The 25,521-nt window shown below is 44.8% G+C and overlaps 1 long non-coding RNA gene across 4 annotated transcripts; it reads left to right on the forward strand.

The window, feature by feature from the left end:
- Nucleotides 1-19,309: 19,309 nt before the first annotated feature.
- LOC146504835 (uncharacterized) lies at nt 19,310-25,317 on the forward strand. Of its 4 annotated transcripts, none has more exons than XR_014877657.1 (3): nt 19,333-23,330; nt 23,721-23,843; nt 23,928-25,317. It is a non-coding gene; the product is annotated as an uncharacterized LOC146504835 (long non-coding RNA). The 4 variants fall into 4 exon arrangements; XR_014877655.1 differs by having other exon boundaries at nt 19,840-23,330; nt 23,998-25,317; XR_014877656.1 differs by lacking the exon at nt 23,928-25,317 and having other exon boundaries at nt 19,843-20,350; nt 21,793-23,330.
- Nucleotides 25,318-25,521: the final 204 nt, after the last annotated feature.

The following is a 25,521-nucleotide window of genomic DNA, read 5'->3' on the forward strand; positions in this document are numbered from 1 at the left end:
TTTATATAGGTGTAAACTTATCCACAGCTTTATGCCTTGTTGCTGTTTTAGAAAGAGTTAAAAAATGAATGTCCACTATTTAAACCTTTTGAATGCAGGATATTTTATTAAAGCAATTTAGCAGGAGGGGGGAAAAGCCAGCTCACATACTATGATCACATAATGAAATCACTTAATACTCATCTAATTAACCCACTCTTAGCTAATGTTGATCTTTTGAGGAGAGAGATTGAGGAGAGAACGGGCACATCCATGCCTGAAGAGGCCCTTATCTCTGTTTTGCATCCCTGCAACTTCAACACTCCAGGGATTCAGTTGAAATCCAAATCCTCTCAAAGTTATAATTCAAAATAAAACAAAACAAAATAAAATGGAAACTCTCGGAAGTTGTAATCCTGCAGGAAATCGACAGAAATCCAAATCCTCTAGAATTTATAATTCACAAAAGAGCAGAGAAAAAGGCAAAAAATACAAAACCCAAGTGTAAGTGTGCAGTTCAGACAGCAGCTGATCTCTGGGCTCTAGAGTCTGACCAATTTGGTCACATTTGCGGCCAAATTTCTCACTGGTGTGACTAATAAAATCCTAGATCGCACCAGTGACCAGCCGTTCAGTACATTAAAAAAAAGTCTCTGCGATCTGAAAGTCTCCGTATCACTCCCGTATCATCACTCCCCGCCTGGCGCTGACTACGGCAGAGTACCTGGCCTACCAGTGTGAGAAACATGTGCTGGTCATCCTCACTGACATGAGTTCCTACGCTGAAGCTCTGAGAGAGGTACGACTGCCTTTACTTTCTTTGGCTCATGTTCAGGTGTTGTTTGTCAAAATAACATCAGTGTAAAAGCCAAATCCCAATGAGTCACAACGTTGTAATATAATGGTATTCAGGGCTCTAGAGTGCGACCATATTTTTCAATGATGCGACTAAAAAAGATCTTTGGTCGCACCGGTGTGACCAGCTGTTCAAAAACGTAAACACAGACCCGACGCATCACAATCAGCTTTCTCACACGGACACGCCGTCGGGGCTGAAAGCCGACAGCTCGCTGACTCTGATGCGTCGGCGCTTTGTGTTTCCGTCTTTTTTGCGCTCGATTCTGAGCTGCAGGTTTTATCTCTCTAACCAAAATTCACTGAAGCAGCAGCAGAAGATCCAAACTACGCTCCACATTTGATCAATGTCGTCATTAATGCCCTCTGACTTTTGCTGTTTTGCTACCAGCAGATAAAATCACACTTCCTGCACAGCTCTCTCTCTCTCTGTACTTCAAGAACAGTTTGTCTCAAATCTCTGTTTCCTGCATCATTCATTCGCTTATCACCCACCAGTCTACCGTTGTTTACAGCGCTGTCGGCCGCTCGGACAAGAAAGCCTAATTTCTGCTGTTCAATACTGAAGAAATGTAAACTTTTTAAAACGATGCCAAATTGCTGAACTTTTGCTGTGTCTCTAATCAAACCTCTGTAACTTTGCTCTGCTTCACTTCAGCAGCATCAGGTAATGGTCAGATGTTGATTCATGTTTTCTTCACTTTTTGTTCTACTGCAGAATATTTTAAAGTGTATCTGCTACAGAAAACAGGGCAGGAAAATCTCCTTCATGTGTTTCTGTTTTATCCTCAGTTACTTTGACACAAAGGCCTCTGCTGTGATGCTCACACCTCTGATGAAGTCTCACATGTGTCAGCGCTGATAAATCATCAGAATTATAATATTTCTGACTGTCTGAGGCAAAATCAAATTGAATGGAATCAGGACCTCGTGAATCGAATAGATTACAGAAATCAGTGATGATACCCAGCCGTAGTGAGCAGCCTAGGCCCCACAGAAGTGGATGTAGCTGTGGGTAAAAAGGTGGAAAGAACTACTGATAACTTTTTTGTTAAGGCCTGATCCTTCTGAAATTCATAGCCAGCTCTGACACGCAGCCATCAATCTCTGGGTGCTGAAAAAGCAGCAGTGTATCCAGAAAACACATTATATGCTGCGATAAATGCCCAAGTGTCCCTCTAACACTGCCTTTCAGTGGCAGCAGGTCGTCAGAGGACACAGGATGACATCATACTGTATGCCTAAATGACATCATGTAATACTATGAAGAGACCAGGGCATTGGTTTCAGGTGAAGGGGACAGGTGGGGCGCACTCTGACCCCACACACACACACACACACACACACACACATACTTACACAACGCACAGGCAAGGTACTCTTTGTTTGTATGTATACGTCATATGTTAATGAACCTATGTATATTCATGTAACCTCAATAAAAGAGCAGTGTTACGATGGAGCGGATGAGAGCGACTGGGGTCAAGCGAAGGAACGGCGTTTGTCCAGTTCTCTCCCGTGCACGAGAAACATGAAGAACTTTGCCTACTCGTGTCTTGCTTTGCTGTGTAGTTAAATTGTCTTGAAAATTCCAGCGAATAGGTTTGAGCTACAAACCTATCAAGGTTGCATGTCATGCATGACATTAACCTGTATGCCTATATGACATCATACTGTATGCCTTTATATGACATCATACCATATGTATCGATGACATCAATCTGTAAGACTTATATGACATCAAGCTCTTTGCCATGAATGAAATTAAGCTGTATGTCATACATGTCCAGGGCTCGCAAAATCGCTAGCCCGACGTCCCGGGGCTAGCGATTTTTCCAGTCGGGCTACCAAAATCTATCTCTGCCCTGCCCGTCGGGCTGTCATAGGAAGGAAAAATCTATGTCAATGCTTTTGCATTCTTTCGGAAATGTAGCTGGGAATTATGTCATTGACATCGGTGAGCCACTGTCAATATGTGACATATTGAAATTGCGTTTGAATTTGCGCTTGTTTTTGCTTTCACTTTGCAATCGCGCAAACTGTGTATAGAGAGCGACAGCACTGATTGGTGAGTGACGATAATTTGCACCAATTCCTCTGACATCATCTTATCAATCGTTAGCTTACTATGCAAACATGACAAGTGAAATCTGCCGCAGCTTAAACATATGAGAGGTTGATCACGCAGAGAATCGCTGAGCGTTATGTGAGTGTGTGTGTAAAAGCAGCAGGATATATATTTTAGTTCTGCTGAGCCAAATAAGACAGGTCAGGGTGAAGAAGTGACAGCCAAAGAAAAGCTTACCACAAAACGGAAAAGTTATGACAAATCAGACTATGAGGCAAAAAGAAAGTGCAGCTTTATGGTTTCATGGACAAAAGAATTTCTGTGGCTGCAATATGACGAGCTAAATAACCAGGGCTGCACATAAGTGGTCCGCAGGTGCGCATTCGCTGTCAAAATAAAAAACACGCACAAGATAAGAAGTTGCAACGCGTGTTTGCGTACATAAGATTTTCAGGAGGAGGACAGACATTTGTTTAGAACTCTTAAAGATGTTGAAGAAGCTCCTTTAAGCAATTACTTTGATGTTCCTCCACCTCCAAAGAAATGTCAGAAGGAGTCCGAACCACAAAAGAAGCGCGTATTCTCGGAAAAGTGGTTGCAGGAGGTGAGCTGGCTTCAAACAAATGATGAACGCACAGAGATGTGGTGCAGAATGTGCCGTGAAAATCCCACTCTAGTGGACAAAAACAGCCTTTTATATGGACGCAAACGCGCGTTGCAACTTCTTATCTGGTGCGCGTCTTTTATTTTGACAGCGAATGCGCACATGCGGACCACTTATGTGCCCCCGTGTAAATAACATAATGTTCTGCCGGGTGTGTTGTTGGCTTTCCCTTGATTTCTGAGTCGAAACGCGCCTTTGTTGCTGGGACCAGTAACTTTAAGAAAGGCCCCCATTAGAACCCATGAGAAATGCAAGAAATACATTATTGCTCAGTCTGCAATATCTTTCCCAGAACAAACACCAATTACAAATAACATACTAAAAATAAACCTGAAAATCTGTTTAAAAGAGCTACTATGTTGCAAAGAGTGAACTACCACTGGCACAATGTAGCAGTCTTTGCAAACTTCAAAAAGCAAATGGCCTCGATCTTGGTTCCATTTGCCTCTTACCCGTGACTTCAGTGGAAATTTCAAATTCAGGATCTGACACAGATTCATGTTCTACAGTTCTTACAAGTTCATAGAAATTTCTGTTCAATTAGAACCAAGTATTTGAGTTGATGATTGTAATTTTTATACAATGTTGTCATTTGTTTTTCAACAATTTTTTGATTAATGTTTTGTTTCCGTTACAATATTATACTTTAATGTATAATATTGTAACGGAAACAAAACATCAATCAAAAAATTGCTCTTTTTTATTCGGGTTACTTAAATTTATTTTGGGCTACCAAAAATTGAAGAGTCCCTGCCCGAAGGGCTACCAGAGATTTTGAAATTTTGCGAGCCCTGATGTCATCAACCTGTATGCCTTATATGACATCATACTGTATGCCTATATGACATCATACTGTATGCCATATATGACATCATACTGTATGCCATATATGACATCTGTCACGGCCCAGCGGCACGAGGTAAATGGGATGGACACAAGTGCAAGATCCAAACCGGAAGCGAGACAGTGAGTGATCAAAAAGGTTCATTTCTTCCCCCACAAATTAAACACACGAGCCAAATTTAAACGAAGCCACTACACTAGTGGGTGCGCTGTCAAAACTAAGGCAACTAAATGAAAACTAGACAGCTCTAGAATACAGCGGGACAGCTGTGGCAGTGGGGAGGTGGAAGCTGGGCTGGGAAAAATACTGTGAAGAGACCAGGGCATTGGTTTCAGGTGAAGGGGACAGGTGGGGGGCAAGGCCCAGATGAGGTCGAGGTGCGGGGAGGCAGGCAGGTGAGTTTCAGGCTAGTTGGCAATGCTGTACCAGCAGCTGGTGGCCCAGGTCCAGAAAAGCGGGGATGACTGAGGCGAGAACCCCACTCCAGGAGCCGACTCTGAAGACAGGAAAAAGCAGGTAAGTTTTCACACAGGATCTGGACTGAGCAATAAAACATCACTGACTAACCTGATACTCAGGCCATGACTGATTGAGTGCACAGATCTTATATGCTGCTGGAATAATTGCCCACAGGTGCTCAGCCAGGGAGGAGCAGCCGATCTCCACCCAAAGGAGGAGGACCACTGTTGGAAACCTACAGGTATGCATACATGACATCATGCTGTATGCTTTTTATGACAACTTACTGTGTGCCTTTTATGACATCAATCTGTATGTCATACATGACATCAAGCTGTCTCGATCCAGGACTTCAAGCTGAGGACATACATGAGATCAGGCATTAATGACACAAATGACATCAATCTCTAAGACTTATAAGACATTAAAATGGGGCGATCGTGGCTCAAGAGTTGGGAGTTCGTCTTGTAATCGGAAGGTTGCTGGTTCGAGCCCCAGCTTGGACAGTCTCCAAGCTGGGGACAGTCGTTGTGTCCTTGGGCAAGACACTTCACCCGTTGCCTACTGGTGGTGGTCAGAGGGCCCGGTGGTGCCAGTGTCCGGCAGCCTCGCCTCTGTCAGTGCGCCCCAGGGCAGCTGTGGCTACAATGTAGCTGCCATCACCAGTGTGTGAATGAGTGTGTGTGAATGGGTGGATGACTGGATGTGTAAAGTGCTTTGGGGTCCTTAGGGACTAGAAAAGCGCTATATAAATACAGGCCATTTACCATTTTACCATTAAGCTTTATGTCATAAATGATATAAAACTGTGTGCCATGCATGATATCAACCTGTAAGACTTATATGACATCAAGCTTTATGTATTCCAAGACATCAAGCTCTTTGCCATAAATGAAATTAAGCTGTATGCATATATGACATCATACTGTATGCAAATGTAAGGCAGTGACTGGAATTGGTCACAAGGTGTCATTGTTGAATTGCATATACATTGTAAGTTTTAGCAATTTTGACCATTTGTCCTCTGCAGGACACCGTAGTTCAGATTTCTCGTTCGTGCGGGCGCCATCTTGGTTCAGTGTTTACTGTGATTTGCAAAGGTAAGCACAGTCAGTGGTGTACTGCATTGGTTTTTTGTTTAAAAATAAGTGTTCCACTGTGTAAAATGGCGGTTTGCTAAGCATATATTGTGTTTGTTGGGAGGTTCATGTATTGTCTGATGAGAGTATGAGCAGTTTATGTGCATGTTTCATTTGGTAATATCTGCCGCAATTTTGGGCTACATTCCCGCTAGTTAGCAGAGCACGCATTTGGGCAAAGTAATGCAAGATGAAGCATTAGCTTTTCAGCTACAGTTTGCTGGTAGTCCTGCTATGTTAGTTTTGCGTTATACACATTACTGAGACCGAGGAATTTTGTAAGGACATGATTATTTTTGCTTAATGTGGTTTTTTTTATATATTTGTTGTTGACTTTCACTATATGTTGATAATCACACAGTGTTTACTGTGATTTGCAAAGGGCTAGCAGTAGAGTTGGAGTGGTGTTTGCCCCAGCATCTGAATATCTGCGCGGTCCGAGCCACAAATTGAACGCATGTGTCTGACTGGTCTCTCTACTGTGCACCCCAATACAACGCAAACTTACACAACGCAGAGTCCGGGGTGTAGGGAGGCCCCTGCACTGGTTGGGTTACATCTTTGGTGCCGTGACCCGGATTTGTGGCACCTCGAGACAGAAGAGAAAGCAATGCCGACACCCCCCCAGCTACGCTGAGGTGTTGCCGTCTGATGGGGTACTGAACTAAGTTATGACTGCCTGTGCAGCTGTATTACTGGGACTTTCACTTCCCCAGGCATATCCTTTAAAAGTGAAATCTTGGGGTGGTTTCATTTGAGGGTTTTCTGTCATTGAAAAAAAAAAAGACTCAGAGACTTGAATTGTAGCAAGAATGTTAAATGATGTTCCCTGTCTATAATGATAATCATTGAATACGGTTAAGCAATTGCTGCTGATTTGTGTCATTCACAACCTCTGTGCTGAAGATAGTTGTTTAACTGCACTCTGAGTTTAATGCTGTTTTTTTGTGAAGTCTGTTTTGCGTTATGAGATGATAGTTGTCATACATCTTTGTTGTGTTCTATTTTACTAGAAATAGATTGTACTTACTCACAGTTAAGCATACCACGAGTAGCCCACACACATTTTCTGGTGCAGCTAAATTAGAGATTAGGGATGGGTACCGGTATCCGGTGCCATCATGGCACCGGTTCTGACATAAACGGTAGTAACCAGACCGAAAAGCAGCGCGCATTTCGCTGCTTTATTTCGGTGCTTTTTTTTCCTAAGCTGTGATACACTTTCTTCTTCCTTACATTTCTATTGGCGGTTGGCAAACAACTGAAAGGTGCATTACCGCCACCAACTGGTATGGAATGATACACTTTAGATTCTAGCCAATCATTTTACGTTTCGAGGATAGTAGGCGGGTCCAGGTACGTACGTTCTTTTAGAGCAGAGCTACAGATTAAAAATGCCCAAGGCAAAGCGGTCAAAAGTCTGGCTGTACTTCACAGCAAAAGATGCAAACTCAGCAGCCTGCAACAAGTGCTTTAAGCTGATACTGTCAAAGGAGGTCACACTTTAAATCCGATGAACCTAGCCCTGCCAGTGTAGCAGAAATGATGATGGCAGCAGCAGCCGTTCTTCTCTGCGTGAGTAGCTTAATGTTGTTCGTGTGTAATTTACGTTGAGTAAGCTAACCCCGTTATTAAATTAATGCATGTACCGTGAACTAGCAAACACCATCATAGCTACATGCGGCTGTCTTCTTGTTTGATGGCAGATACTCCCTTCACCCTGGCCAAAAAGGCTAAAATGACCGAAGAAAAAGTGGAAAACAGCTAAACATGAGAGGTTTTTGGACAAAGTTTGTGTTTTTTCCATTGTTTAAGCACTGCTTCCAGCCCAGAGTGATACCATATATGCCCTATACCTGCAGAAAAGACTAACATTGTTATCTTTTTACAAAAAAACAGCTGAACATGAGAGGTTTTTGGACCAATTTTGTGTTTTCCATTCTTTAAGCACCGGTTTGGGCACCGTTTAAGCACCGGCACCGTTTCAAAAGTACCGGTTTGGCACCGGTATCGGATAAAACCTAAACGATACCCATCCCTATTAGAGATACAGGACAGTGAAAATGATGAGAGACTATGCAGACACTCCAAAGAGGGCACAGCCTCACCTTTTGAATGAAGGGGCAACAGCTAGCGCCACTACAGTGGACCAACAGTCATCAGTGAAGTCAAAGCTGGTCACCCAGTTCCCCAGCTTCACTGGCCAGCGGTTACAGTATCACACCCCAATCAGGGACCTCACCGACTCTGGGCTGGGCACACAACAGACCCCACCACCAACCATGCTTTCACCCCAGACTGATCTTGGTGTGGCTCCAGCTCATGCACCACCACTGCCAGCCTATGGAGGCCAAATGCAGGTGCCCTCACACCTATCTGAAATTCGCCCAAGTTCAGTGCCAACCAATCAGACAAGCCAGTCCAACAACAGCCCTCTAACTACAGCCCCTCCAGTGTTTCAGCCAGATGTACAGATAGCTATGCCCCCTGCTTTTTCCCCTCAGGCCCTGTTGTTTACACTGGTCGTAAGGTACACATTCAAGCAGGGAAAGAGATGGATTTAATGTGCAAAACAAAAGCTGGACCACAAAGAAAGACTTATACAGCCCTAATTGAAGGCCACCCCTCCCTGCGGCTCAGCCAAGACATCCTGGTCGCCAGAGTTCTTGCTGATGTAAAGAAAGGATGTGCCCCGGTAAGAGTGATGAACCTCTCCCAGCATGCTATCACTATCAAGCCTCACACGCATCTGGCCAAGGCATCTCTGGTGGAAAGTATTGTGGGCTTTTCAGGCAGGGTGCGGGGCAGTCATCACATTAGCGGAGGCAGAGAAGCATGCCTGGGTAAGGACCACGCTGTGGCAAGCCAGGAAGTGGATTTAAGTGGAGCAGATGTCGAAAACGAGCACCAGCGTTCCCTTCTTAAAGAGCTTGTGGAAAGGAACGTAGGTGTGTTCTCACAGCATCCCATGGATTATGGCCATACAAAGACTGTGCAACATGAAATCCCTCTGGTTGACTCTAAGCCATTTCGACTGCCTTACCGTAAGATCCCCCCATCACAGTGGCAGGATGTGAGAAGGTTGCTGACAGAAATGGAGGCAGCAGGAGTTATCAGGCCCAGCAAAAGTCCATATGCTTCACCTGTCGTGATCGTAACCAAGAAAGATGGATCACTAAGGCTGTGTATTGACTACAGGAAACTGAACTCCTGTAGCACGAGAGATGCTTTTCCTCTCCCCAGAATAGAGGAAGCCCTGGAGGCTCTAGGGCAGGCAAGATACTTCTCCACCCTTGACCTCACTTCTGGTTATTGGCAGGTAGAGGTGGCGGAGCATGACAAACACAAAACGGCATTCAGCACCCCTATGGGGCTTTTTGAAGCAAATCGTATGCCCTTTGGACTGCAGAATGCTCCCTCCACCTTTCAGAGACTCATGACCTGCTGCTTTGGCGATCTGAACTTCACCCACCTCCTAATCTATCTTGATGACCTCATCATATTCTCCAAAACCTTTGATAAGCATCTGGAAAGACTGCAGCTGGCGTTCGATCGGCTTCGGGAGCATGGCTTGAAGTTAAAGCCTTCTAAATGCCAGCTTGTGAGAAAGGAGGTTCAGTATTTGGGTCACTTGGTGTCTGCTGAGGGGATCCGGACAGACCCAGAGAAGATCAGAAGAGGGGTGGCTGTAGCTCAGGTGGCAGAGCGGATCAGCCACTAACCAGAAGGTCGGTGGTTCAATCCCAGGCTGCTCCAGTCTGCATGCCAAATATCCTTGGGCAAGATACTAACCCCATGTTGCTCTCCGATGCATCCATCGGAGTGTGAATGTGTATGAATGTTAGCTACTTAGCACTTAAGTTTAGAAGTGCTTGTGTGAATGGGTGTGATTGGGTGAATGAATTAGCTGTATAAAGCGCTTTGAGTGCTCGGACAGAGTAGAAAAGCGCTATATAAGAACCAGTCCATTTACCATTTACCATTTACCATCAGCAGGGTGAAAAACTGGGTGAGGCCCACAAACCGCAAAGAAGTGTTGCAATTCCTGGGATTTGCTGGATACTATAGGCGGTATGTAAGTGGGTACTCTACCCTAGCTGCTCCCCTGTACCACCTAACTGCTGGTGACCCCAGAAAGAAAAAGCGAGGGGGAAAGAAAAGTCTGGCCACCGATCTACCCTTTTTGTGGACAGATGAATGCGAGAAGGCATTTAAGACCCTAAAAGAAAGGCTGACAAGCGCTCCAGTGCTGGGATATCCTGATTATAGCTTGCCTTTCGTTCTCCAGACGGGCGCCTCAGGGGAGGGTCTGGGCGCCGTTCTAGCTCAGGTCCAAGGGGGAGCTGAGAGGGTCATAGCCTTCGCCAGCAGAGACAAGGTATCCTGCACACAAACTCGAGTTCCTTGCTCTCAAATGGGCGGTCACAGACAAATTCTACGACCACCTCTATGGGCGTAGGTTCTCTGTCCAGACAGACAATAACCCTCTCAAGTATGTTATGTCCTCAGCAAAGCTGGATGCCACAGGCCAGCGGTGGGTGTCTAGGCTGGCTGCTTTCGACTTCGATGTCCAGTATCGGAGGGGACAGAGAAACACAAACGCTGACGCCCTCTCTCGCATGTCTAACCAGAAGGTCGTGCACATCCTACAGACATGCCCTCAGTGGGTGGGTGTCGACAAACAGGGGCATGGTGTGACACAGGCAACCCAGGATACTCAAAGCCTCACTGGCCATGGCACGCCTGCAGGGGAGGAACTGGAACTTGGGCCCCCTACATCCACTGAGCCTTACAGGGATGTGGGGATGGAATCCCTGCCCACCATGACCAAACAGGAGATCCGTGCAGGGCAGAAAAAAGACCTTGTTATTGGCCCTGTCTTGCACTATAAGAGTATGAACCAGAAGCCAAGCCGCAGTGAGTGAATGAGTGCTGAAGGGCACGTGTGCCTTCTCTTAAAGGAGTGGAGAAGGTTAGTGGTAAGGGATGGCATCCTGTACCGCTGCGTCCAAGACAACCAAAGGGGAGTAGTTGGGCAATTGGTGCTACCAGAGGATTTGCGTATATCAGTGAAGACTGCTCTCCACGATGACTCAGGCCACCTTGGTTTTGAGAGGACATTGCACATAATAAGGGAGAGATTTTATTGGCCACGGATGTTTCAGGAAATCAAGGCTTGGTGCGAGCAATGTGAGAGGTGCTGCCTTAGGAAAACTCCAACCGCAGGGGTCAGGGCCCCCCTGGTCAGTATCCACAGCAGTGCCCCCTTGCAGCTAGTTTGTGTGGATTTTTTGACTCTTGAGAAACCAAAAGGTGGTATCGAAAATGTCCTCGTTGTCACTGACCATTTCTCACGCTATGCACAAGCATACCCCACTAAAGACCAAAGAGCCAGCACAGTGGCTAAGGTGCTGTATAGAAACTTTTTCTGTCGGTTTGGCTTCCCAGCAAAATTGCATGCAGACCAAGGGCGCAATTTTGAAAGTGCTGTGGTGAAGGAGCTTTGTAAATGCACCGGAATCACTAAGACCCACACCACGCCCTATCACCCACAGGGTAATGGGTGGGTGACTGAACGGTTCAACCGCACCCTCATGAACATGCTGGGGATGCTAGAACCTCACCTGAAGCCCCGGTGGCACGAATATGTGGATGCAATGACACACGCCTACAACTGCACCCGCCATGATTCGACAGGGTACACACCATACTACTTGATGTTTGGCAGGCATCCACGGCTCCCTGTCGACTTGGTTTTAGGGCTGTCAACCACTAATGGGTCGGGGGGATTCAATTCAATTCAATTCAATTTTATTTATATAGCTCCAAATTACAACAAAAGTCGCCTCAAGGCGCTTCATAGATACAGAGAAAAACCCAACAATCATATTACCCCCTATGAGCAAGCAGTTTGGCGACAGTGGGAAAGAAAAACTCCCTTTTAACAGGAAGAAACCTCCAGCAGAACCAGGCTCAGGGAGGGGCGGCCATCTGCTGCGACCGGTTGGGGTGAGAGAAGGAAGACAGGATAAAAGACATGCTGTGGAAGAGAGACAGAGGTTAATAACAGATATGATTCAATGCAGAGAGGTCTATTAACACATAGTGAGTGAGAAAGGTGACTGGAAAGGAAAAACTCAATGCATCATGGGAATCCCCCGGCAGCCTATGTCAATTGCAGCATAACTAAGGGAGGATTCAGGGTCACCTGGTCCAGTACTTTTAAATACTCTAGGAACAAGTAGGCCTGCAGAGCGAGAGCGAAGTGCTCTAATAGGGTGATATGGTACTACAAGGTCATTAAGATAAGATGGGGCCTGATTATTTAAGACCTTGTATGTGAGGAGCAGGATTTTGAATTCAATTCTGGATTTAACAGGAAGCCAATGAAGGGAAGCCAAAACAGGAGAAATATGCTCTCTCTTTCTAGTCCCTGTCAGGACTCTTGCTGCAGCATTTTGGAAACTGAAGACTTTTCAGTGAGTTTTTAGGACATCCTGATAATAATGAATTACAGTCGTCCAGCCTGGAAGTAATAAATGCATGAACTAGTTTTTCAGCGTCACTCTGAGACAGGATATTTCTAACTTTAGAGATGTTGCACAAATGGAAGAACGCAGTCTTACATATTTGTTTAATACGTGCGTTGAAGGACATATCCTGGTCAAAAGTGACTCCAAGGTTCCTCACAGTGTTACTGGAGGCCAAGGTAATGCCATCCAGAGTAAGAATCTGGTTAGATACCATATTTCTAAGCTTTTCAGCGCCGAGTACAATAACCTCAGTTTGATCTGAATTAAGAAGCAGAAAGTTAGTGGCCATCCAGGTCTTTATGTCTTTAAGACATTCCTGCAGTTTAACTAATTGGTGTGTGTTATCTGGCTTCATGGACAGATAGAGCTGGGTGTCATCTGCATAGCAGTGAAAATGTATGCTATGTCTTCTAATGATGCTGCCTAGGGGAAGCATGTATAATGTAAACAGAATTGGTCCTAGCACTGAACCCTGTGGAACTCCATAATTAACCTCGGTGTGTGAAGAGGACTCTCCATTTACATGAACAAACTGGAGTCTATTAGATAGATATGATACAAACCACTGCAGTGCAGTACCTGTAATACCTACAGCATGTTCTAATCGCTCTAATAGGATATTATGGTCGACAGTATCGAACGCTGCACTGAGGTCTAGCAGGACAAGCACAGAGATGAGTCCACTGTCAGAGGCCATAAGAAGATCATTTGTAACCTTCACTAAAGCTGTTTCTGTGCTGTGATGAACTCTGAAACCTGACTGACTGTAAGTGGGTGTACCATGTCTAGCAAAAATGTCAGTGACGAATTTACCAGCTGCTACCTGAGATGTAGCTTCTTTGACAGCGCTGGCTTCAACCCATTTAGTCAAATAGTCAACAAACATGATCAAATAAGCATTACCAGTGGGGTTGCGGGGAAGTGGCCCAACAAAATCCACACCCACATACTCCCAGGGTTTCTGGGGGACAATGGGAACCATAAGACCGGCTGCTTTTTTCTGACTTGGCTTGGTGAGTTGGCACACACACATAGCATTTCACATCAGCTGCCATTTTGGGCCAGAAAAACCTAAAACGCAGTCTAGCCAACGTCTTAGAAACACCCAAGTGACCTGCTGTGGGGTGGTCGTGGTAATAGTCCAGCAAGGTGCCTCTCATGGAAGTAGGAGCAAACAGTTTCAGCTCTTTCAAAGGGTGCAAAGCACATGTGGATTTGGGGTCTCTGTAATACAAAAGAGAGTCATACACAACATACTGTAACAAGGTGGCATTGTCCGAGCTGTTCAGAGAGTCTGCTTCAGTGTCTCTGAGGAGTGGACCTGTGACATGATCGTCTAACTGCAGCTGTCTCAATTGTGAACGGTCAGCCAGAATGACGGGGGGCAGAGTACGAATGTCCAGGCTGCCCATGACAGCATGATCTGGTAAAAGATCAGTCGGCCTGCCACAGGTCAGAGGCAAAGGGTTGCGTGACAGTGCGTCGGGAACTTTGTTTTTTGCACCAGGTTTGTGCACTATTGTGAAATCAAAGTCCTGCAAACGAAGTGACCAGCGGGCGAGTCGGCCCGTTGGGTTTTGAGGAGACATGAGCCACCTGAGACTGTTGTGGTCAGTGAAGATGGTAACATGAACACCTTCAACATATGGGCGGAAGTGTTCCAGAGCCCATATCACAGCAAGGCACTCTGAAGTGCAGTAGGGGAGTTCAGCTTTGTGAAGGGAGCGACTAGCAAAAGCCACAACATACTCACGACCCTTGTCATCCTTTTGCATCAACGCTGCCCCGAGACCAATGTCACACGCATCTGCGTGAATGGAAAAGGGATGGTTGAAGTCCGGAAATGACAGGACCGGGGCTGATGTGACATGGTCTTTCAAAGTGTCCATGGCACTTTGACAGCTGTCGTCCCAGCGGAAAGCATTGTCCTTTCTGGTGATGGCGTGAAGAGGTTCGGCATGTCGGGCATAATTCTGAATGAAGCGCCGATAATAGCCAGTCAAGCCAAGGAACTGATGGACGTGTTTCACCGAGGTTGGTGTATCAAACTCCTTAACCGCCTTTACTTTGTCTGAATCGGGCTTAACACCTGATGATGTGATGCGGTACCCGAGAAAGGTGAATTCATCGAGGCAGAATTGGCACTTTTTGAGCTTCAATGACAAGCCAGCAGCTTGGAGTCTGCCCAGCACCTCCTCAAGATCCACCAAGTGCTGTTCAAAGGTAGGTGAGGCGATAACAATGTCATCCAGGTAGACTGCGCACGTTTTGTAAATAAGGCCAGCAAGCACAGAGTTCATGAGTCTCTGAAAAGTTGCAGGTGCGTTGCAGAGCCCAAAGGGCAGCACCCGAAACTGGAAGAGACCGCAGTGAGAGATGAAGGCAGTTTTAGGCTTCGAGTCCTCTGCTACAGCAACCTGCCAATAGCCTCGCGCTAAGTCCAATGTCGAGACAAACTTTCCCCGTGCCAGAAAGTCCAAAGACTCATCTACACGAGGCAGGGGATAAGAGTCTTTTCGGGTAACTTGGTTGAGCCCTCAAAAGTCCACACAAAACCTTGGTTCCGTGGCCGCTCTATTTACAATGACTACAGGAGCTGCCCAAGGGCTTGTGGAAGGTTCAATGATGTTGTCCTTCAACATTTGTTGCACTTGTTCTTCAATCACACGTTTCTTAGCAGGTGACGTGCGGTAGGGTGGGAGATTGATGGGTGTTGCATTGCCAGTCTCTATGGCGTGCTCAGTGAGAGCCGTTCGACCAAGTTGACCATCAAACAAGGAGGTAAACTTGCTGAGCAGATTGAGTAAAGCATCCTTGTTGTTCTCTGAGAGACTTGCTTCAGACAGTTTGGCTGTTAAGTCTGAGCGAATCAAGTCCAAAGACATTAGTGTTGCAGGTGAATGTGAGTATTCATTTTGAAGGTCCTCTTCATCGTCTGCGAGTGGGCAGGGGATGTCCTCAATGTAGACTGTTCTAGTGGGAATGTGAATAGAAACAGAAGCTCTTGCCATAAAATCCATTCCCAGAATGAAAGGAGAGGACAAATCTGGTATTATTGCAAAACGCTGGTAAAAGTTCTTGTTCATGAATCCAATATTGAGCCAAATAACACCCTCAGGGATACAGGGAGCATTATTGGCGAGGTTAACTGCAGGACCATTCCACTTACTTGTGTTTCTAGGGTAAGAGTCATTTACTCGAATGAGATCTGTTCGTACAGCCGAGAGGGAAGCACCCGTGTCGAGGGTAGCATCCACAGATGAAGCATTGAAGTTCACTTTCGTTCTTAGCGGGGTATTCCAGTGGACTTCTGAAAAATTGTTTTCCAAGTGTCCAAGACTGTGTCCACCCTGTAGTGAATCGGGCATGTGAGGCTCCGTTAGTAACTGGGGGAAGGTTGGCCTCTGTGAAATGTCCTCCCCCCCTGTAGTTTCCCGACTGCCTGTATTGTGGCTGGGATGTGGCGCTGCTTAATTCCACCTTTTCATGGCCAGGGTCAGAGGGGCCAGGTGCCGGCAATGGCTGGACTGGGCCATGCTTAGCGGTGTTTGAGGCTCGTTGTGGCAAATGAGGTTGGGTGTTACAGTTTGGGCAGGTGCGTGTAGTGAACCCTGGCTGAGAGCATTTGAAGCAGTAAGGTTCAGGCTTATAGTTGTCTTTGCCACATAAAGCAGGCTTTATGGTCCAAGCACTGAGTGAAGCTCATGAGCACGTAGCAGCAGGTCCATTACAGAAGTGACATTAGCGCCATACAGGGCAACTCTGTATTTTTCAAGAGCATGTTTACTAATCAGGTCGATTCTGTCTTTTTCAGGTGGAGGACTCTTCAGTTTGTCAAACTCACTCAACATGTGAGCAACAAAGGTTGGGAGCGGTTCGTCCTGAGCCTGAACACGATCCAAAATTCCTCTCAGGATGCGTTCTTGGTTGTCGGAGGGCAGAAAAACTGTCTTAAACAGTTGACAGAATTGAGCCCATGATGTGGTGTGGGAGCTCAATGCCTTGAACCATTTCTTTTGCAAGAAAGTGTGGAAGTTTGTTTAGCAATTGCCCATCGGTTAGGTTCAATGAGGCTTTGTATGTGCCAACTGCATTTAACCAGTCCTCAGGTTGCACTTTGCCGTCCCCAGCATACACAGGAGGCTCCAGTTTGGCATGATGTAAAGCTGCCGCAATCACTCTGGAAGTGCTGCTGAGCTCGAGTGGGTGAGATGGGAGGAAAGGATTTGTAGGTTGAAATGGGCTGCTAGGCAGGAACGGATTGGTACTGTTGGTGGGTTCAGTTTTGTCCCTTGCAGGAACATGAGGTGTCGATGTGGCCATTGGGAAAACAGGAGACTGTTTGACTGCAGGAGGGGGAGAGTTCCCCGTTGTGAGTTGATCCCACTGCTTTAGTAAACTCTGCTGTATGTTCAGTGAGTCACGTAAACAATCACTAAGCTTATTCACCTCAGTTCTTAACTCCACCACTTGTTGGCTAAGGCTAGGAGTCACATTTTCAACTATCTGGCACATAGGTAACGAGGTAAGTTCCATGTCTGAGTCAGAGTCGTCTGGGTAGTGTGCCATTGCGATTTCAAAAAAAATTAAGCCGCTCCAGGGCACAGCGCAGTTATTGATATAGCAGTAAAAGAGTCAGCTAGGTCAGACTAGAAAGACAAAACTGCAAAAATGCCATTCAAGATTAAATTTAGAAAAACCACAAATAAAATTTCGCCCAACAACTGAAATTAGGCTGTAGTGATCAGAACCATGTTATTACAATAGCATGTCTGAAACACTAGAGCTCAATGCAAGATTAGTTTTAAATCGTTTCGTTATACTGAGCCGAAGACCAGCACCAACGGTTGTAGTCGGCCAAGTTATCACTTACATGTGCTACAGTCAGTCTAGTCTCAGCAGAGGGAAAGGGGCATGAAAAGCCAGCAGAAATGTTCATGTCCAGGCTCTCCACAGAAGAATTAATCCTTAGAAGACGAGACCAACAGCACGTCCAAATAACAGATCCACAGAGTCCATTCGCGTCGCGGAGTCAGCTTCTCTCTTTTTCTTTCTCCCAAGTGGAGCAGCGGCACACCGCGGTATCCAGAAATTAGTCGGGTCCCACCTGAGCTGAGGCTGCGGAAAACGTCCGAGCGTCCGCAAAAGTGGGGGGATTTCCGAGACAGTTCACGTGCTAGAAGAGAAGAATCCTCGGCGGGATACAAAAATCGTCTGAAGTCCAAGGGGAAAAAGTTCGGGCACCAGTTGTAACGTGCGGTGGAGATGAAGCCAGCCGCGGAGGTGTGCAGGTGGATAGCGAATGAGCAACAGCTTCTGACTTTCCAAAAAGTACTCATTTATTTACAGTATCAAAAATAAAAGTGCTACCTCTACCACACATTACTAAAGAGCACACTAGTCCGCGTACACACAGGAGCATCCATTACAGGAGGAGTGCGAAGAAGAACAAAAAGGGGGTGACACACCAATCATGAGACAGGAGGCGCCGCCATGTGGTGATACACTGCATTACAATAGCAACTATTACACTATATGACATCATACTGTAGCCTGGGAAATGGTTAGCCACACAGGACACAATTACTGGGTTCTTAATGTGCAGTTTTATTGTCAATGCCGACTGAATAAACAAAAAAAATGTCCTTTGACCTTTACTTTTGTCAAACAGCGGCCATGTGGACTTGTACTGAACATCGACAGCACGAGAGGTAACGTGGCAAAGTAACAGAATAACCGACTAAACAAAGATTCGCCAATACAATACGAGGAATAAAGGAAATGAAATACAAAACACAAAAATACGGCAGTGACCTCTGTGTGCAGAACAAAATACAAAGAGCTAAATCACACAAGGCTCCTTTAAAAACTGTGGAAGTGTTACATACATTTTTATAAACACTTACATTCCACAGAAATCTCAGCTCACTCGGATACTGGAGCACACAGACGATCTCGCAACTCATCCCTTGCATGGAGAAAATGGCCGCTCCACGCTGCACATACAGGTCCTTTGCATCATACATTTCAGAAATACATCATCTTGTTAAAATACTGATGTTTTGCCACTGCACTACAATTATACCAATATGTTTCAATGAGTTATGTGCATATTTAACAATTCCTTACCAACAATTTAACTCCTTCACAACATTCCCGTTCCACATCCACAAAAAAAAGAAAAGTCCCGAGATGCAGTTCTTGTTAAGTCTTTTTTTGGAAAACTGCAGTTAACCCTTAAGAACTGCCCCCCCCCTCCCCCCCAGTGACCACAATATGCAACTACACAAACCTATAAGATTAACAGTTTCAAGTGACACGCACTGAGCAGTTGTCATACTCTGACATGTGCTAGGCAGTTGTCATACTCTGACACGCACTTAGCAGTTGTCATACTCTGACACGCACTGAGCAGTTGTCATACTCTGACACGCACTGAGCAGTTTTCATACTCTGACACGCACTGAGAAGTTGTCATACTCTGACACGTGCTGAGCAGAAAGAGAAACCCTCGACAGAAGAGTTGAGAAACACAAAACTTGTGTGATCTGAATGTCCTGGTGAGTCTCCACCTGTTGCAGGTGAGTGCAGCCTGGACTGTCTCGAGACAGACCAGATCAGCTGCACCACAGACACTTCATACCTCATCTCAGGAGAAAAACTGAAAGAACAACATAAAAAAGGAGAAAAGCGACCTCAGAAACATGGCCAACATCTGTTTGATTAGACTAACAAATAATGGTTGACCATTTTCAGCTGCTCGCCTAACCTTCAGTAGTTGTTCCAGGTCATTGAAACGCTTAGGTTTTATATATCGAGTTTCCTTGGATTGATAATCTGTCTCGTATTGAAATTGTTCTTTGGTCAGTTTTACCTGTTGCAGAATTTCAGGGTCGCTCTTGTTGACTTTAATAGCCACGATCTGTCTGTTTGCTCTGTGAATTGGTTAGAAACAAAACTGAACTTGTTTTGGTTTCTTTTGTAAAATGCTCTGAAAACATCTGGAAAGGGTTTGGGTTGGTGTCAGGTCAACGTCCGTTATGCCATAAAGTATAATGGGTGAGCGCTCGTATTATGGGTTTTGGGATCAAAGCAAAGCTACCACGTCATGAAGGATCGAAGCAAAGCTACCGCGTCACAAGGGATCAAAGTGATTCTGATGTATGCGCAGGCGCACACACACATGTTTGTTTGTGTAATATTGTTCACACTAAATTTGACCGTAGGCAATTTAATATGAGTCAATCAAAGAAAATGTTAGTTTTGGAGAATTTTGAAATTACGAAACTGACAATTACGAGAATTTTTGTTCATGTATTTTTTTTCTTTTGCATAACATGTCGAGCTTTTCTGTATATAGCCATGTCGTAGATTTCGGAGCAAACAAGAAATTGATGAAAATGTTCTATTTTATTTTAACAATCATCAACTGCATATGCAGGTTTCGTACGGGTGCTTGAAATCCTTGAAAAATCTTGGATATATTGTAGTGCTTCTATTTCGGATTTGGTGCTTAAAACGTCTTGAAACTGTATTTCATTCACCACAAATAACTATCTGATTGAATAGTTTTCTTATCAGATAGAGAAATAAAATGGCAAAGTCTAAAAGCAACATTTCTCTGCCTGGGCTGCCTTGTACCTCTGCACGTCAGTCTGTTTCAATGTGTGACCCCCCCTCCCCGAAAAGTCGGGGGTGAGCGCACTAACGTGCCTGGAGGCCGTTTTAATGAGTGTTTGCTGGAAAACGAAAAATACAAGAAGGAGTCTGCAAGAAGGATTTGTACGTTTTCACTGTGGAGGAGTTTGCGTAAGTCCTAGTAAATCATTTTCTCCAGTGTGGACGTTACACATGCTAATTTTTAAAATCGTTTTTATTATTTTGCTAGCTAGCAAACTCGCGGGATAAATGATTGAAATGCACTCAGTGTGATGCAATACGGTGCCGCTATTCTAACAGTTAGTTATTGCAGGGTAATTTCTGGAATATGCTGTGAATTTAACCAAGATTACACAGCAGTAGCAGTAATGCGAGTTACTTCCCCAAAGTGAAAGCTTTAAACGTTAGCCCGATGCTAAACTAGCCAACTCAAGCTTTCTGATTGAAGGCTAAAAGCAGCGTTGTCACCAAGTAAACAGAATATTGATTCTATTTTGGTGTATTGCTGCAGTTTTTTCAAGTATTAACTTGGTGCTTTTGGCAACCTTAGGGGGAAATAATGGTAATATGACTGATCCATATGGACACAAAGAATATAGACTTTTTTGTGCTACCGAAGTTCCGTGGCTTTCATTCAAAATCTGTTTATCGTTAAACAACTTGAAGATTATAATGGCTTCAAACTCACATTGAGGCCTGTGGGGCACTATCAGCCACTGAAACAGTAGACAAATGAATATTTCATACCTTAAGGCTGCCTGTTTATTTAAGGGAGATGAACAATACATTATAATTGTATATAATAATATCACAGATGATAGATTAAATAGGTTTTTGATAGATGCTTGTGCATTGTTAAAGTCTTATATGTTGAATTGATCTGAGTATGTCATCTGTTCAAAGCCTCTCCCAGTCAGTGCTGTTCTCTATGCCTGTCTTACTCTACATGATCTTTTTTAACATCAGCATGCTAAAGGACTTGTTTGGAAGAGACTGCTATTTTATACGCTAAAATATGTTTTTCTTCTGGTTGGTGAAAACACTTTATTATCCTCTAATAGATTTTTTAAATGCTTGGTGATGGTAGTACCCAAAACTAGCTGCATCAGGTACTTCCCTGTGTATTTGGAGAGGATCAGAACTCCCAGGAATAAAAAAGTAACTAATTATTTATCTGCACAGCCGTACAAGTGGCTGACTGCTAGTTTGGTCCTCTGAGGCCGTGTCCTAGTCAGTGTGTCTCGCTAGATTTCTCTCTCTTCTGTTAATTGAGCCTTTTTGTTTGTTTTGTGCAGTTCTGGTTAATAAGTGAAATTAATAAAAGCCGCAGAAATATTTTCATTGCATTTCTGTTTGTTCTGTACTTGCTAACTGTCAGTTCAGAAGAAAATGTAGCTGCTGTTTGCCAACAAACTCAGTTCCTTTGCCCGATAATTTCCTTCCAAAAAATGCCTACATATATATTTATAAGCTGAGTTATTATATAGCTGAATAATTATATCTTTCAATTCATAACTAATAATTTTAAATTTGTGTCTTTTAGCTTCTTCTGCTTATTATTGTTATCCATCCATTTTCTTCTGCTTATCAAGGACTGGTTTACCCGGGCAGCAGCCTAAGCAGAGAAGCCCACATCTCCCTCTCCCCAGCCACCTCCTCCACTTCTTCTGGGATAACACCAAGACATCCTCAGGCCAGCTGAGAGATATAGCCTCTCCAGAGTGTCCTAGGTCTGCCCTGGGCCTCTTTCTCCTTTTCTCATCAGCCTCTCTTCAACGTGTAGGAATAGCAGCTCTACTCTGAGCCCCTTTTGAGTAACTGAACTCCTCAGCCTGTCTTTAAGGGAGAGGCAACACCCTTAGAGAAAGCTCGTGTTTTTCATCTGTCAGTCCTCTGCTCACCTGTCCCCAAACTCGTAAACAAGAGAAGATTAAAGTCCTCCGCTTGATGCTGCAAGTCATTGTTTTTTATTGTCTTTTTCTTAATATATTCAGATCATTCTAAAAATATCTGTACAACAGTTTGTTTATGCAGTCAGCATTTGTATATATACAGCAGTATTCTCAAACAAGCAACAGTGAACGCACCTGTGTGAGGCAAATTCCACAATCACAGTTCAATCAGTCCCCCCACCCTGACACTTTTTTCCACTTTAAGTGAGGAAATGGAATTAAATCTGACACATCTTTATCTTTTTTGGACATATCAACATATCTTTTTAAGGTTAAGAGAATATGGTCATCAGATTGGAGAAGCTGAACAATCAGAGCTGTGATAATGATATTTAAGGATATTTAAGGTGTGTTGACTGGTTCATAACGTCAGCTCATGTGAGAAAACATCCCATGCTAAAAGTTGCCGCTAGCTGCTGGTTGATGGTGAATTTATTGTGTGTTTCCACCGTCTGTACAGATGAAGAGTAGCAGAGCTGGAGATGAGGCAGGAGGAAGAGTTGACTCAATTCAATTTCACTTTATTTATATAGCGTTAATCACAACAACAGTCACCTCAAGACACTTTATACTGCAAGGTGGAGGCCCTATTGTAATACAGAGAAAACGAAATGATCAAAACAAGCCCTTTTGAGCGAGCACTTGGTGACTGTGGGAAGGAAAAACACCATTTTAACTGGAAGAAACTTCCAGTAGAAGCAGGTATAGGGAGGGGCAGCCTCTGAGGACTGGTTGGGGTTGAGGGGAGGGAGAAAGGACAAAGGACACGCTGTGGAAGAGAGCCACTCTATGAGCTGTTCATTCAGTTTGTGGTTTAGCTCGACTCCATGACGTTTCTGAACTAATGCTTTGCTCAATTAATGTTGCAATGAATTATGGGTGGATTTTACTGATATTCTATCTTTATGTTGTCACCAAACACATCTACAGATTTAGGATTAGCTACAGGCTCCTCTACCCCTGCTAGCCCTTCTGTCCTGCCCAGGATGGCGCCCCTGGTGCCCCCTCATAAGGTCCAGCAGTCCTACTGTCCATCCAACAGCTCCTTCTCCCCTCTTACAGCCCCTATGGGAGCTCCATCTGTGGTGGCTACAGGCCTTACAGCTACAGCTACGGTGGCGGCTACAGCCTGGGAGGATACAGACACACACCTCACCTTGAGGACGTCCCCCCAGCAGGTTTGTGCAGCAGGCTGAAGAGATGGAACAGCAAGCACTCACATATTCATATGAGTACATTTAGTTGTTTTGAGAGGTGTACTCAACACAGGACAGTGGCTGCAGGTGCTGATTGTTTTGAGTTCAAAGTAATTAAGGCTGCTGTTGCAAAGTTTGATAATAGAATCTGAAGCTGGTAATGTTCAGGGCTGCAGTACACGTGTAAAGATGAGTCTGCTTGTATGACATCATATGTGCCTTTGTGTAACTCAGTGGCAAATAAATTGGGTACCATAGCTCCATATGCCATTAGTTACTTTACAAGTGTAAGGAAAAGCAGAAGCACTTGTTTTTGGTTAAGACCAGTTAAAATGATGAATGTCTTTCATTCAGTTTCCTTGCTTGGTTTAGACACTAACTGGGCGAGCGAGGAGGACGACCACGTGGTGGCCAGAGGAGAATATGACTTTACAGCTGCTTCTCAGGAGGAGCTTTCTATGCAAGCTGGAGAGATGCTCAACCTCGCTCCTAAAGGTGATGAGCTTTTTACTGGCTGCGGGACATTTGATTCTGAGTGCTTTGACCCAAAACCTTCTATTTTTGTTTTCCTTATCTTAGAAATAACAGATGAGGGCTCTTCTTTTGTGTGAGCGTGCCCCATGTTTACAACTATCTCCCTCGTGTTTAGAGCTACAGCCCCGTGTGCGTGGCTGGCTCCTGGCCAGCGTGGACGGTGAGACCACCGGCTCGTCCCAGCAAACTACGTTAAGATCCTCAGCAAGAGAAGAGACCGCCGGGCCACAGATGTGGAGAGGCTCGCTCAGGCCCAGCAGGCGAACACGCAGGCACCCCAAACAACCTCAGCTGCACAAATCTGTGTCTCTCCTGCAGCCCATAAACGTACAGCATCTACCCGCATCATGTACAGTACATGAAGGACCCGTCTCGTCAGATTCATTAGGCTCAGCTGTGTCCCCCTCCTGTGTTTCCTCGTTTCCCTCTGTGTGTATTTATAGTAGTGATGGCCAAACAAAGCTTTCTGAAGCTTGTGTTGAAAAACGATTCATTACTGGAAGCTTTTTAACACAGTCCTCTGTGGTGACATCTGCTGGTCAAAAATATGAAGAGCAGCTTGAATCTACAGAAAAACTGAACTGCTTCATTATGATTGCCCACTCTGCAGAGTGGAATTCACAATTCACAATTGGACGTCACTGATCACGTGACTGTGGCCAAACGAATCGAGCATCGACAGAGTGCTTCTGAAGCGGTGTGTTGGTGTTTTCGACACACGCGCCGGAGCGTCAGCTTCAAGCGGGCCATCACTAATTTATAGCATTCGTGCTCTTGTGTGCGTTACTGGTCCGTCTGTGTTCCTCCATGCTGTTTTTCCTGCTTGTCATCGTGTTTTAACTCCATTCCCTCGTGTCCAGGTTTCTTATTTGGTTCTCAGCTTTCCCAGTTTAGGTTTTCCTAGTTTTGTTTCTCGCCTCCCTCGCCTTTGTTTGTATGTCACTCTCCATAAATAAAGCTCACTCACATCAGCAGTGCCTGCATCTTGGGTCCTCCATTCATATCTCAACACGCAAACCCTGACATTTATTGTGTAGTTACATACTGCTAGGAAGTGCTGACAAAATATGAAATTATGATGCTGTTTATGTAGAGGCACAGTACCAACACAGAACAGCGGGGACACAGAACCAAAACCTAAGAACTAACATCACACATCAAGAAATCAAAGATTAATAAAACAAAACAGAAAACACTGAGCCAGCGACCCAGGACCGTGACATTCAGTTTCTCAAGGAGGAATCAAAGCAAACATTTGTTTCTTTTTATGAATAAGAGATTTCCTTTATGGGTTACGTGATGGTGTAAGTTCCAGCACAGCTCATTTAGTGTGCAGAAGTGCTCCGAGGCCCCTATGAAACACATGATTGAAAGAATCTAATAAATTAGAGGGTGCAGTAGCTGTAGTATGACTTTTTGTTCTCCTGCTGCATGACGACTTAACTTTTTTCTTTCTTTTGGTGGGAGGAAGTCGACATCTCAGTCCATTGTGACATGCAGATCTTTGACTGGCTTATGAACTCCGTCAGGAGGAACTCAGCAGGAGAGGGAAACAAGGACCAACAAACCCGGCTTGGTAAAAAGGAACAAGAACAGAAAAAATCAACATCATTACACATCCCTGAGCTGTCATTTACAC

This window comes from Neolamprologus multifasciatus, chromosome 13, assembly GCF_963576455.1.
Source record: "Neolamprologus multifasciatus chromosome 13, fNeoMul1.2, whole genome shotgun sequence".
NCBI lineage: Eukaryota > Metazoa > Chordata > Actinopteri > Cichliformes > Cichlidae > Neolamprologus > Neolamprologus multifasciatus.